A 12807-nucleotide genomic window follows, 5' to 3' on the forward strand; every position below is an offset into this window, starting at 1 on the left:
AAAAAGGATATCAATTATACATAATCTAAGAAACCTCTGCATAATAATCAGGCCCAGTAGGGGCTTTGGGGCAGCTTCGTTATTCTCTTGTAAACACAAGAGCCCAGATAGACATGTCAGTCAGGAGTACGCGAGCAATTCTTCCTTTTTAACACCTTCACTATCTATTGCTTCGATATGCAAACAAGGCTGTTTAGCTGGGGGTAGAGCTGTGCTAATGAGCTCCCTGCACTAACCCTGAAGTAAAAAGGTTCTGTTTCACAGCTGCTCGGAGACAGCCCCTCTGGGCATGCTCAGGTATTGGCAAATAATGCCTTTTAAACAGAGAAATGCCAATCAGGATTTTGTGCATACTTTCCCTTTTTTTCTATGTGCTAATGCAATTACCTCATAACTTGTGAACTTCCAGTGCATTGGTCTGGCCTCTTCTCTCTAAACGATATCTTTGGAATGTAGCTGTGGAAGGAAAACGCTTTAAAAAATAAGCCTTCCCTTTAATTCCTAGAGGATGCTACCTCGGGGCTAATCTCACATGTCTGCCTTAACAGTGGACTGTTCTTTCATCTCCTGAAAAATATATGTGTGTGTGTGTGTGTGTGTGTGTGTGTGTGTGTGTGTGTGTGTGTGTGTATTCCTCTTGGTCTTGGGGTCACTTGAATGACCTGTATGGACAATGCCGATCAGGATAGACTTCTCAAGCCGGAGGGTTTGTGCCCCAGCCTCTGTGATGTGGAAGCCATCGTGGGTCCGGGGCTCTGGGCATCACTGGAATGAGGCAGCTCCGTAATTGGCTGTGCAAAGACACACAGGGCTGAGGAGAGGGGGCAGGGAGGGAGGGGGCTTCACACATCAGTTGACAGTTTCAAATCAAGATACAATACATGATGGCTTTTCAATATCCAATTATTCTCATGAATAAAGGAATCTCTCGCAGAGGAATATTCCCCCAATCCCCACTGGGTTAATTTACCATCTACAGAAACCGCTCAGCTTTGCTGGCTAAATAGCGTAGTATGTGATTTCTTGTGTAATTATAGGACATCCTCCTTCTCACCATTAATTCAATCTCAGGGTCAGGCCTTCTAAGTGCCTGACACGGCAGACAGGGCCTGTCCATTGCACCCGATAAATGGACGTGAAGTACAAGCATGGTTATTTTCAACTCTTAAGCAGTGTTTTAACTTCTTCCCCATCCCTTAGTTGACCAATCAGTGGGCAGGTTCTTAACCACTGACTGTCTCCGTCTATGACAGTACAGCCAGGTATTACACAGTCAGCAAGAAAGACTTTCTGTTGGAATATTTCAGCATTTAAATTATTTATTACTTGAGCTTTATGGCATATCACAACCTATTTGAGACAGGTAGACTGAACTCCCTCCTGCCACAAGGAGGCTCATTAAATGGCCATCATAACTGGTCAGACTTAATTGCTTTGCACCGGGTAGCTCTCTGTCATGATTCAAATCCCTAGCAAGGCAGCTGACCCCAATTCTCAGGGTGATTTGATTCACCCCTAACTTGGAAAATGAGAGCAGGTTAAGAGTTTGCTTTGCACATTTTAGCGTCTGGTTAACAATGTGCAAGCTGGTGAGCTGCTCTAGGAAACAAATCGCTGGCGATTGCATGTGAAAAGAGTGAATGAACACTTACAGTAAATTGTTGATTTTTGTTAGTTTATTTAAATCATCATACAGTTGTTCAAATTCTTTTTGAAGGCAACATGTTTATAAAACTGAGTTATAACCATTTGCAAACTAATTGTGTTTATGATTAGAACATGATGGGAAGAACATATTGCATTCAAATTCAAATGCCAAGTCCGTTGGCTATGATTACTTGTGTATTAAGGTCATGCTGTTCGTTCTGAGTAAAATAATGAAGATACTAAGCCAGATGACTTTAGATTTCTAAATCTTATGCTCTATTGGTATAGTGCTTAGATTTGCCTTCTGCTTTCTTATGAGAAGTAGTACAGCATACGGATAAGAGCGCAAACTTTTGAGATGGGCGTTTGGAATTCTGGCTCTGTGACTTAACTGGTTGTGTGGTCAACTTCTCTGTCAATTTTCTCATCTGTAAAATGGGTGTAGTAATAGTACCTACCTTATTGGGTTGTTGAAAAGATTAAATGGGTGAGTGTATATTAAACTCTTAGAACTCAACACACACTAGCAGTTGTTGTTGTTTTCATGCGTTGTTTTGGTGTTTTGCCTCAAAGCAATATGGTAGCAACATCCAGATATGTCTTCACATACGGCTATCACCAGGTAGCAGTCTGTCAGGACTTATAATTTGCTGACCAAACGCCAAGTCAGCAGTTTGTTCTTCTGACAATAATTTATCCAATTTCATTGTCTTTAATGTTGACCTTTGGAAGTCTGGATTGTATCAAAGTTTGTACCGCCATGAAGCACCGCTCATCCATCCATTGTTTTACGATGAGCTCTTTCTGATGGCTAAACAGCCCCAAACTGTTCCAGTCTAGTTCTTATTTATATCATTCATATTCCTCTGATACTGCTGGATACTCCCCACAATGCACTACCGCTATTATTAAACAAAGAACGGTGAAGCTGTTCCAATGGCTTAATTTCCCTCGTCCTATGAAGTGAATTCTCTTTTAATTGTATGTTCTGACTGGGAAACACTCTTAGCAGAATGGTAATTATAACAACATAAATATACACTCAGATCTGCTCTGCAGGGAGCAAGAGTGTCTCAGGACTGTGCACTTTTCCTCTCCTTTTTTGCTATGTCCTCCATGTGAATAGGAGGAACAGATGAATCTTGAGAAGCTGGTATAAGTCAGTGTTAAAACATTGTTCTCATTTTTCCTTAAGCCACCATTTGCTCTGTAATTTGAGGGCTTGTAATGCCCAGATTGAGTTTGGGAAGTTCAACAGCCTTCTTCATAGAGGAAAATCTCTCACGGCCTTATAATTAACTGGATGATCAAGTAAAGGTGTGCTAAGATGAACTTACTTTATTCCAAATATCAAAGTGAGGGAGGGAGGAAAAAGGGGAAACACGGATGTTCTGCGTTTTGATTAGCTCAAGCCTTCCCCTTTAATTGGAGGATGCATCGAGCAGGAGGGTTAAAGAACATGGAATGGAAATGACTATTTTTGAAAGACATTCTTCAAAAATAAGACAGTTAAGTAATTTAGAGACCATTTTCTCGCATCTGGAAGTTAATCATCTATGAAACTCCACAAATTGATTCCTTTGATTTCTTCCCCCCCCCCCCATCAGATTTGGCCACAAGTCCACTGGGTGAGAGATAGAATCTTCTAGTGTGACTGCAAACAGGGCTTGCTTCATGGATGTTCTACCTGTAGGACTCGGAAGGGTGCCCCCTGGTTGAAGGCTCTATGTCACTGTCTTGAAATTCTCAGTAAGATTTTGAACAAGGGGCTTCACGTTCATTTTGCACTGGACTCCACAAAATACGTGGCCAGGTTCGAATGCAATCAATACTCAGCGAGGGGAGGTCAGAAAGTGAGCCTGGGGCAGCACCTTGGCCCGCCTGCCTGCACGGCTGTGCAGAGGGTTCAGATGGGTGCCCACTGAGGCATCACGGGATGGCTGGAGGCTGGGGTCAGAATGAAGAGGCTGTAAAGCCTGTGAGGGACTCTGAGATCGGAGGCTGAGAGTTGGGACAAGGGACCCCAGTCGTGGGGGCCAGCACGTCACTCTGCCATGGGCAGATGGCACTGGGCCACGCACCTCAGTGGTTACAGATCAGAGGCCAGACCAGAGGTGGCACTCTCAGCAAAGGGCACCAAAGATCCAGTGGGCACACATGGATTCCACACCATCTTCTCCCCCACGATCCCGAGGACCGCATAAGCCAAGGGCAAACAAAGTTACATGGCAGAGTGTGGACACAGGGCAGGTGAAGAATGGGGCCATCTCTGCAACTGACCACAGGAGCTGTCAATGGACTATTAGCATCCTTTGAAATCGTAAGGGAATAAATATTTTGGTATATGGGACAAAATATAGGGAAACGTCCTTCAGCTCTTTTTTCTTTAAAATGCTTGATATTACTGTTACCACTACTTAATCAAAACTCATTTAATCACCGTAAACGGCTCTGAGGAACTAGACCAAGAAACCCTAATTTTTCATTGTTCCTTTTTTGTGGCCCATGTCTGTGCCTATATATTTCACTGATCTTAATCAGAATTCATTGAGCATTTTCAAGATATAAAATGTGAAGGTTAAAATTAAATTCTGCCTGTATAAAATCATTCCTGGTATTACGTTTCCTTCAGGACATTCATTTTTAAAAAATAGGTAAAGGCATGTGAAAGAACTTTGTACCTTGTCTTCACTATGAAAGTGCCTGGAGTGAAAGTTTTCTCCATTCAAGCTAAATTCTTAATTAGTTCAAGGTACACCAGAGATGTGAGCTTGGAATATGCTGTTAGCAAATGTTTATTAAAATAGTAGTCATTGGTCTTGCTTAGATTTACTGGGGGAGGAGGGGAAGGTTAGAGTTTTGGGGGGTTGGTTTTGGGCCGTGCTGTACGGCGTGCAGAATTTTATTTCCCCGACCGGGAATCGAACCCGTGTCCCCTGCAGTGGAGGCACGGAGCCCCAACCGCTGGACCGCCAGGGAAGTCCCTCGAGTAATTTCAATATGTACTCAAGACCAGTGCTGAAGCATTTGGCTACCGAATGCAAAACACCCGATACCACTTTATGAGAGTGTCTAAAACCGTCTCATCTGAAGACACATTCTTTTTCACCTGCAGAGGCAAGTTTCATTTCTGTGCGACCGACAGACACTTCCGGGGACCCTGCTATATGCTGTCCTGACATCTTTCTTTCCCCTGCTCTGCGATAGAAATGGCTTGAGGTTTTTGGTGCCGTGATTTGGCGAGTCCCCCGGTCCTGCCTCCTGGGGTCCAGGTGGGCGGGGCTGGCTGGCGGGGCGCCGCCCCCCGTGCGCATCTCTGCAGGCGCTGAGCGGTGCCTGGGTGTGCGCCTGCGTGAGGCGATGCTTTTCGGGGACGGAAGAGGTAACTGCCCGCCTTGAGTCATTGAGAGCGTCCCAGGGCGTACATGCTGCCCCTAAATACTTCTCTGGTCAGAACCCCACAAAGACCTCTCTAACCTTAAGTTCTGGGGCCCATTTGAGAGATGGACGGCTCACGTATCCCTGCAGGAAACGTGAAACCTTTTCTCAGGTCCCAGGTGCTCAGCTTACTGTTCTTTCCTCCTGCTTCTCCTGTTTTGCCCAAAGGAAACTGGAAACCCCTCTGACTTCTTGCTCCTGGCTCTCATCGCTGAGGATAGATCTCCGCACACCCCACCTTCCCCGCTTTCATCTCTGGAGAGCCGCCTGTTAGAAAGGCGCAGTGGCAAATCCGTATCTCTACGCTTCTGTAACGGGTGCAGGCCTGTTAGGAGACCCGGCCTCCAGGGAGCCCTGCCCACCGGCCTCTCCCAGTCCACGCAGGGTTCAGGCTCGGGGCTCTGCTGCCCTGGCCCCAGGGCATTCCATGTAATCAGCGCAGCCGGAATCAGAGCTAAAACTCGCAGCACCCGCAGGGCTTTTACCAGGTTTATTTTGACCTTTCCTCTGCAAAGGGAAGAAAAAAACGTTGTCCCCATGTATTTTATCAAACAATATACATATAGATATATTTTTAGTTGACATATTTAAAGGAAGAGAAGAGAACCGCCTCCTCCTGTAGCCTTGGAACTTGTCCAGAGGGCCTTCTTAATATCCCTGCTTCTAAAAACTTGGGGGAAACACACACCTACTCCGACAGCTTTTCCTGTTCTCAGGTATGTCTTGCTAATCTGCCTCTAGCACTGGCCTAAGCCTCCTGCAGCTCCGAGTGAATGTGACCTCCAGCCTCAGGAGAGGCTCCAGCTAGATCTGCGTCAGCACAATTGTCAGGATTCTGCCTCCTTTTAAGCTTTAAATCAGCCACTGACAGATTCACAACATCAAGTCAGGAGAAACTCTCCCAGGTATTCGAGCCTGGAAATAAGTAGAAATTAACAGTAGCGTCGGTGGCTGATGCACTATCTCTGAGCTAAACTGGAGTCCATCTGGGTGAGTGTTTTCCCAGGGCCGTCGTTAATGATTCGGAGAAAAGGGGAAAATACTTTCAGATCTGCATGTTTTTTTTTTTTTTCTGACATTTAAACACAGGAGCATCCAAACAGGTGAATCTGTTAAGGAGAGGTCCTGTAGGCTGTAACTGAGCCAAGGAGATGGACTGGAGGGCTGGTATTCCAGCCCCTGCCTTCAGGAAACTTCTAATTTAGGGACGAGAAGCAATGCACAGGTAAAAGATATAACTGTACCAAGACAATTAGGACGCTGTGAGTGGTCCAGACAGTGAGTGTGGTTTCAGGGCAGCACATGGCCCCTGCCGTTCTGCTGACTCCTTTTCTCTGCTTGTGATCACCGACAGCCTGTGGCCTGGAGCTTCTGTAAAAGTGGTCATCATAACGAGCAGATTCCTGTTTGTAGCAAAGCTGTGAAATTCTGTACTAGTGAAGTATTTCAAAGTCCCACATGAAATCCCTTGAGGTACCGTGTGAAAAGGACCCACATTTGCTAAAGCTACTTGGAGTGAAATTCAATGTCTGGCAAAAGATCCCCTCTGGGTGAAGTATGGGAAGTGTTCCTGTCCCCCTCTCTTTTATTCTCCTTCCCTTTTGATCTCACCTCTCCCTCATTTCCCCTGACCCTTTGGCTCATTTCTGTAGATTTTCCAGTCTAATTGGGACCCTCTCTAACAGTGGGTCAGTGAAGGCTGGAAAAGAAAGGAGGGATAGTCTGAATGAAGGCAGGACCCTATTACAAGGGCAATTTGCCATGAGTGAAATTTTATATCTAACAAATATACTGCCCTATTTCAAATTTACTGCAATTAAAACTCAACTACATCATCTAAGTGTGCTAAGTAGAGTAACTCTTGGGATATAGTTTTGAGTGTTCACATTATAATTGCTAAATCATAAAATCAGTCAATTCACACTGGGTCTGTAGAGCATTAATATCTAATAGTGAAAGTCCACCATGGTGGGAATTCCACTCAGTTCTTCTTCCAAGAAGCAGAAGCCTTTCCATTCACCCTTGATATTAACCCTTGATGAATGAAATGCACAGAGTCTCTAGGAGTCTGATTCTCCTGTTCCTCTAGATGCTCAGTTAATTTGTACACAGGAATACTCAGTTAAAATGATTGGGTGGTGCTTCTGTAGGAGGGGAAGGGGATGAAAGGAATCCGTAGCAAAAGGACAAAGTTGCCTTGTTCTGGGCATGTGGGTGGGTTCATTTGATTTTAGAATCTTGAAAGCAGCATGGCGGGGCAGGAGGAAGGGGGAGGCGTCTACCTGCGGGAAGGGTGGGACATTTGGGCGGGGAGTTTTCATAGGGAATTACAAAAATTAGAGTTACATTTTAGAACTTTGAAATCTAGTCATGAGGCAAAGTATGGGGAAGCAAGGTATAAAATGTGACTCTCGTTCTATTGGTTGATATCGCAGGTAAAGTCGCACCTCGTCTTTGCTGGGGCTACAGTTCATGTAGATGTTGGCTTTCATTACACACCTTTTTCTTACATTGTTTCATAGCTATGGGATGAGTATGATTTTTAAAAAAAAATTTTACAGTATAAACTTGTTAGTGTTATAACTCCCAGTTCCCCTGGGAAGGGGGCGGAGTCTTAGCTGTGGGGAAATCACTCTTCATGGTCTGGTCATGGTAGTTTCCCAAGCCCAACGGCGGGGAGAAGAAGCCACAGTGACCTCAGGAGCTGAATGGGTCCCTCGCCACTGGAGCCCTCACCATTGAAGATGTAAAAAGCTTTACTTTGCTAGTAGAAACCACAGGCTTCACTTGGTTGTAAGATTTTCAGGCAAACACCAGCGATGGACTAGGTGGGAGGGAGGGAGGTGGGTTGGGAGGGTTGGGAAGGCAGGATCAAGCTTGTCTCCATGAGCAGTTCAGCTGTGATCAACGTCTTGGGTCAACAACCTCCCTGTTTACCTGTAGAGCCATTGCTTAGCACACATTTATTCCAGCCCTGTAGTCTGCTCTGCCCTCTTAGGGTCATTGTCTTTGGGGTCTGGGCTGGGCCCAGGACTAGTGGGCCAGCCTTGTGTCAGCTTCTCCCACGAGCTTTCTGTCCAGCTTTGGATGGAGCCCCCGCCTCTGAGTACCCAGTTATTCGAAGTTCTCAGAAGTCAGATAAAATTCAGGGTGGTGAGCAGGGAACGGACTCCAGGTTTTCCCCTTCACAAGTCCTAGGAGACAGGACTCGTCTCCTAGGCAGTGAGCTGTGCGAAGCTGCGGATGAAGTCTTACCCTGAAGCTCCCTCCCACTTCTGGTGTCTTTCCCTGAGCTCGACCTTCTGCAGGAAGTAGGACTGTTAAATATCCTAGGCTTCAAGTGTCATTACTACAAAGGAAAGAATCTGGAAATAGGTCCTCTCATAAAAATATTCCACAGAAGCTAGCGTGAAACAGTCTTAGTATCTAGCGCATGACTCTCGACAAGGGCAAAAAAGTTCTTGGGGGTGGAGCAAAAAACTTAGATATTCGATGGTGCGTGGTCCTCCAAAGGGCCCCACAATACATACACAGATATACAGTATGCCTGTGGTATGAAAATTTTATGGGGTGGTTGGCAATGGGATTGGGGAAAAATGTCTAAAAAGGCTCCTTAAGGAGGCAAGAAGGAAATGCTGGCTGAGAAATATTCGTCTAGAATGATACATGATTTTAAAAGTTAGAGCATTAAAATCTATTCGGTGATACTTCTCATAGAGTGTTAACATAATTTGCTACTTTTTTGAAAAAAAAATAGGAACCAGGATTGTTTGATATTAGAAAGAATTAAGTATTTAAAACTAGAGGACTGACGCTACTGGACTTTAGGACTTCTATAAAAGCTATAGTAACCAAGACAGTGTGGTATTGCAGAAAGAATGGCAAACCAATCAGTGGAACAGAATAGAGAGCCCAGAAATAGACTTACATATTCAACTGGTCTTTGACAAAGTAGTAAAGGAAATATAATGAGAAAATGTTTTCAAGAAATACTGCCAGGATGCCTGGAACTCTGCATGCAAAAAAAAAGTGAAACTAGACCCTATATCCTTCAGAAAAAAATGAACTCAAAGTAGATCATAGATCTAAATGTAACACAAATCTGTGAACTCTGAGAAGAAAATGTAGGAGAAAATTTAGGTGACTTGGGTGTGGCTATGACTTTTGAAATATAACACCAGAGGCACGATCCATGAAAGAAATATTTGATAAGCTGAACTCCATCTAAAACCTTCTGATCTGTGAAAGACACTGTCAAGAGAATGAGAAGGTAAACTATAGACTGGGAGACTATATTTGCAAAAGACATATCTGATAAAGGACTCATCCAAAAATATATAAAAACTCTTAGAACTTAACAATAATAAAAGGACATCTCAATCATTAAAAAATGGACAAAAGACCTGAACAGGCACTTCACAAGAAATGATGGATAGATGGTAAATAAGCATATGAAAAGATGCTGTGCATCATATGTCACTGAGGAAATACAAATTAAAGCAACACTGAGATACCGCTACATACTTATTGAATTGGCCAAAATCCAAAACACTGATGACACCAAATACTGGTGAGGATATGGAGCAACAGGAACTCTGATTCATTGCTGATGGGAATGCAAAATGGTTCAGCCACTTTGGAAGCCAGGTTGGCAGTTTCTTACAAAAATAAGCAAACTCCTACCATATGAGCCAGTAATGATACTCCTTCATATTTACCCAAATGAGTAAACTTATGCCCACAAAATACCTGCACATGGATGTTTGTAGCATCTTTACTCATAACTGCTAAAACTTGGAGGCAACCAAGTTGTCCTTCAGTAAATGAATGGATAAATATGCAGTGATACATCCAGACAATGGAATATTATTAAGCACTAAAAAGAAATTAGTAATGAAAAAACATGGAAGAAACTTAAAGGCATGTTATTAAGTGAAAGAAGCCAATCTGAAAAGGTGACGTCCTGTATGATTCTAACCCCACAACATTCTGGAAATGGAAAAACTATGGAGACAGTAAGAGAATCAGTGCCTGCCAGGAATTAGGGGGAAGGGAGACATGAATAGGCAGAACACAGAGGATTTTTAGGACATTGAAACCATTCTGTATGATACTCTAAGGCCGGATGCATGTCATTAGGCATTTGTCAAAACCCATAGGATGTACACCATGAAGAGCAGACCCTAGCGTAAACTATCGACTCTGGGTGGTAAGTGGTAAACAGGTGTCTCTGAAGGTTTGACCCTTGTACCCTTCTAGTGGGGGAGGCTATGTGGCAGAGGCAGGAAGTCTATGGAAACTCTGTATTTTCTGCTCAGTTTTACTATGAACCTAAAACTACCCTAAAAGATAAAGTCTATTAAAAAAAATAAATTAGATGTCACTCTTCCGCTGGAAATCAAAGAGAACATATGACCACACAGATTGTATGTGAATGTCCATAGCCTTTTATTCATAATAGCCCAAAATTGGGAGAGGGGGAGGGATCTTTTGGGGTAAAGAGCCCAAAAAACCAAGGAAAAAGCAATACAACCGGTGCTCAATTCCAGGCAGACAGAGCCCTGGGTAGGTATCTGGCCTGAACCAGAATCATCACTGAGGAGGTGCCTGGGCTCGTAGTAGGCAGGAGGAACATACGAGGCTCAGAAACTTGTCCAGCTGGCTGCTGAGAGGAGCCCTCGGTGGGAAAGGTGTGGCTCACACGGGGACCTGATGCTCCCCTGCGCTTTCTGTGTGTGGGAAGATGAGCCGTGCATTTTAGGCTGGGGGTGGGGCTTAGTATACTTTGTGTTTTTGTTTTTGTTTTCAATTTTGAAAGGGCTTTCTTGCTAAACAAATGTAAATCATCATCTGAAGCCTTCGGCAAGCTGTAATCTTTTTTTTTTTTAATTGAAGTATAGTTGATGTACAATGTTGTGTTAGTTTCACGTGTACAGGAAGACTTAGTATACTTTGGTTCTAGTTGGGCCAACACCAGGTTGTTAGAAATCCTGCCTTGTCCATTACAGGGAGTAACAGAAGCTCTTTACAATCTTTCCAATGTGGATTTCTCCTTTGTCTTCCCCCTCCTGAGTTTTGGCCTCACAATTCATCTTTTATCAAACATTTCCTGATGTTTTCTAGCTCATTCTGTCTCTCTTTTCAGCCACCCCCAGCCTAGCTGAAAATACCACCATCGCGTCCAGCTGCCCTCTGCCTTCCAACTGATTTTGCAAACAGGAGTGAGCACCGTCGTCTTGTGGCCCAAGCATCCTGGAGTCCCCACCCCAATTGTCTTTGGAATCATTGTCAACTTGAGGAGGTGGCCACTGTCACCTCTTTCTCGTCTCCTCTCCACACCCCCTTCCCTCTTCCACAAAGTCAGTTCGACTGTTTGTGTCACAAGTAACGTTCTGTTGATATGATCTCATAGGTCCGGTCCTTCTTATGCCTTCAACCTACTGGCTCTCAAATCGAGTACACAGCGCACACCACGCTGCCGGTCCTTCCGGCCCCCTCTGTGCTCCCTAGTTATTTGGTTCAGGAGGCCCCTCATTGTAGTGGGTTTTCCCTGGAATCTCAGAATGTGACCTTGTTTGTAAACTGTCTTTGCAGATGTAATTGGTTAGGAGGATGTCCTCGCTTGTTCAGGCTGCTGTCAAGAAACACCACTGGCTGGGTGGCTGATAAACAACAGAAATTGATTTCCCACAGTCCTCGAGGATGGAAGTCCAAGAACAAGGCGTCAGCATTGTCACGTCCTGCTGGGGCCCCCATCCTGGTTCACTGACTGCACCTTGTTGGCAGAAGAGATTTGCGAGCTCTGTGGTGCTTCTTTCATAAGAACAGTAGTCCCACTCGTGAGGGTTCTGCCTCATGACCTAATCACCTCGAAAAGCCCCACCTCCAAATACCACCATCTTTGGGGGTTAGGATTTTAACGGATGAATTTAGGGGGACACATTCAGACCATAGCACATAAGATCATACTGGGTTCGGGAGGGCCCCAAATCCAATGAGTGGTCTCCTTGTAAGAGGAGGTGAGAACACACACAGAACAAAAATCCATGTGCAGAAGGAGGCAGGGACTGGAGAGATGCAGCCACATGCCAAGAGCCACCAGGAGCCGGAAGGAGCAAGGAAAGACCCCTGCCCCCTACCTTCCCTTCCCTTCTAAGGGGGTGCGGCCTAGCCAATGCCTTGATTTTAGACTTCTGGCATCCAGAACGGTGAGAGAATAAAATCCTGTTGTTTTGTTTTATTTTATTTTATTTTATTTTATTTTTGTCGCGAGGCTTGTGGGATCTTTGTTCCCCAGCCACGGATCACACCTGGGCTCCCTGCAGTGGAAGTGCGGAGTCCTAACCACTGGACTGCCAGGGAAGTCCCCAAAATTTGTTTTTGTTTTTGTTTTTTTCACTTTTTCTATACTTTTATTTTCATTTCACACAGCTCTCTATACTTTATGTGTTTGCTTGTAAATATAGAAAATCACACTTCATCTTCTTGATAGCTAATGAGTCTTATCTGATATCCATTAAATAGTACGTATAAAAGCAAAATCAAAAAAATTAGATGTGTTAACAGCTTTTCACAGTTCCATAAGGCAAGGTAGTTACATTCAACTATTTGTACATTTTAACCTAAATTTTCCTTGGAACAATTCTATTACAAATGTCTACAGAGAATTCAATCATTTTTTTAAAAACATCATTATTGGAGTATAATTGCTTTACAAAGGTG

This window comes from Kogia breviceps, chromosome 3 (genome assembly GCF_026419965.1).
Source record: "Kogia breviceps isolate mKogBre1 chromosome 3, mKogBre1 haplotype 1, whole genome shotgun sequence".
Taxonomy (NCBI): Eukaryota; Metazoa; Chordata; class Mammalia; order Artiodactyla; family Physeteridae; genus Kogia; species Kogia breviceps.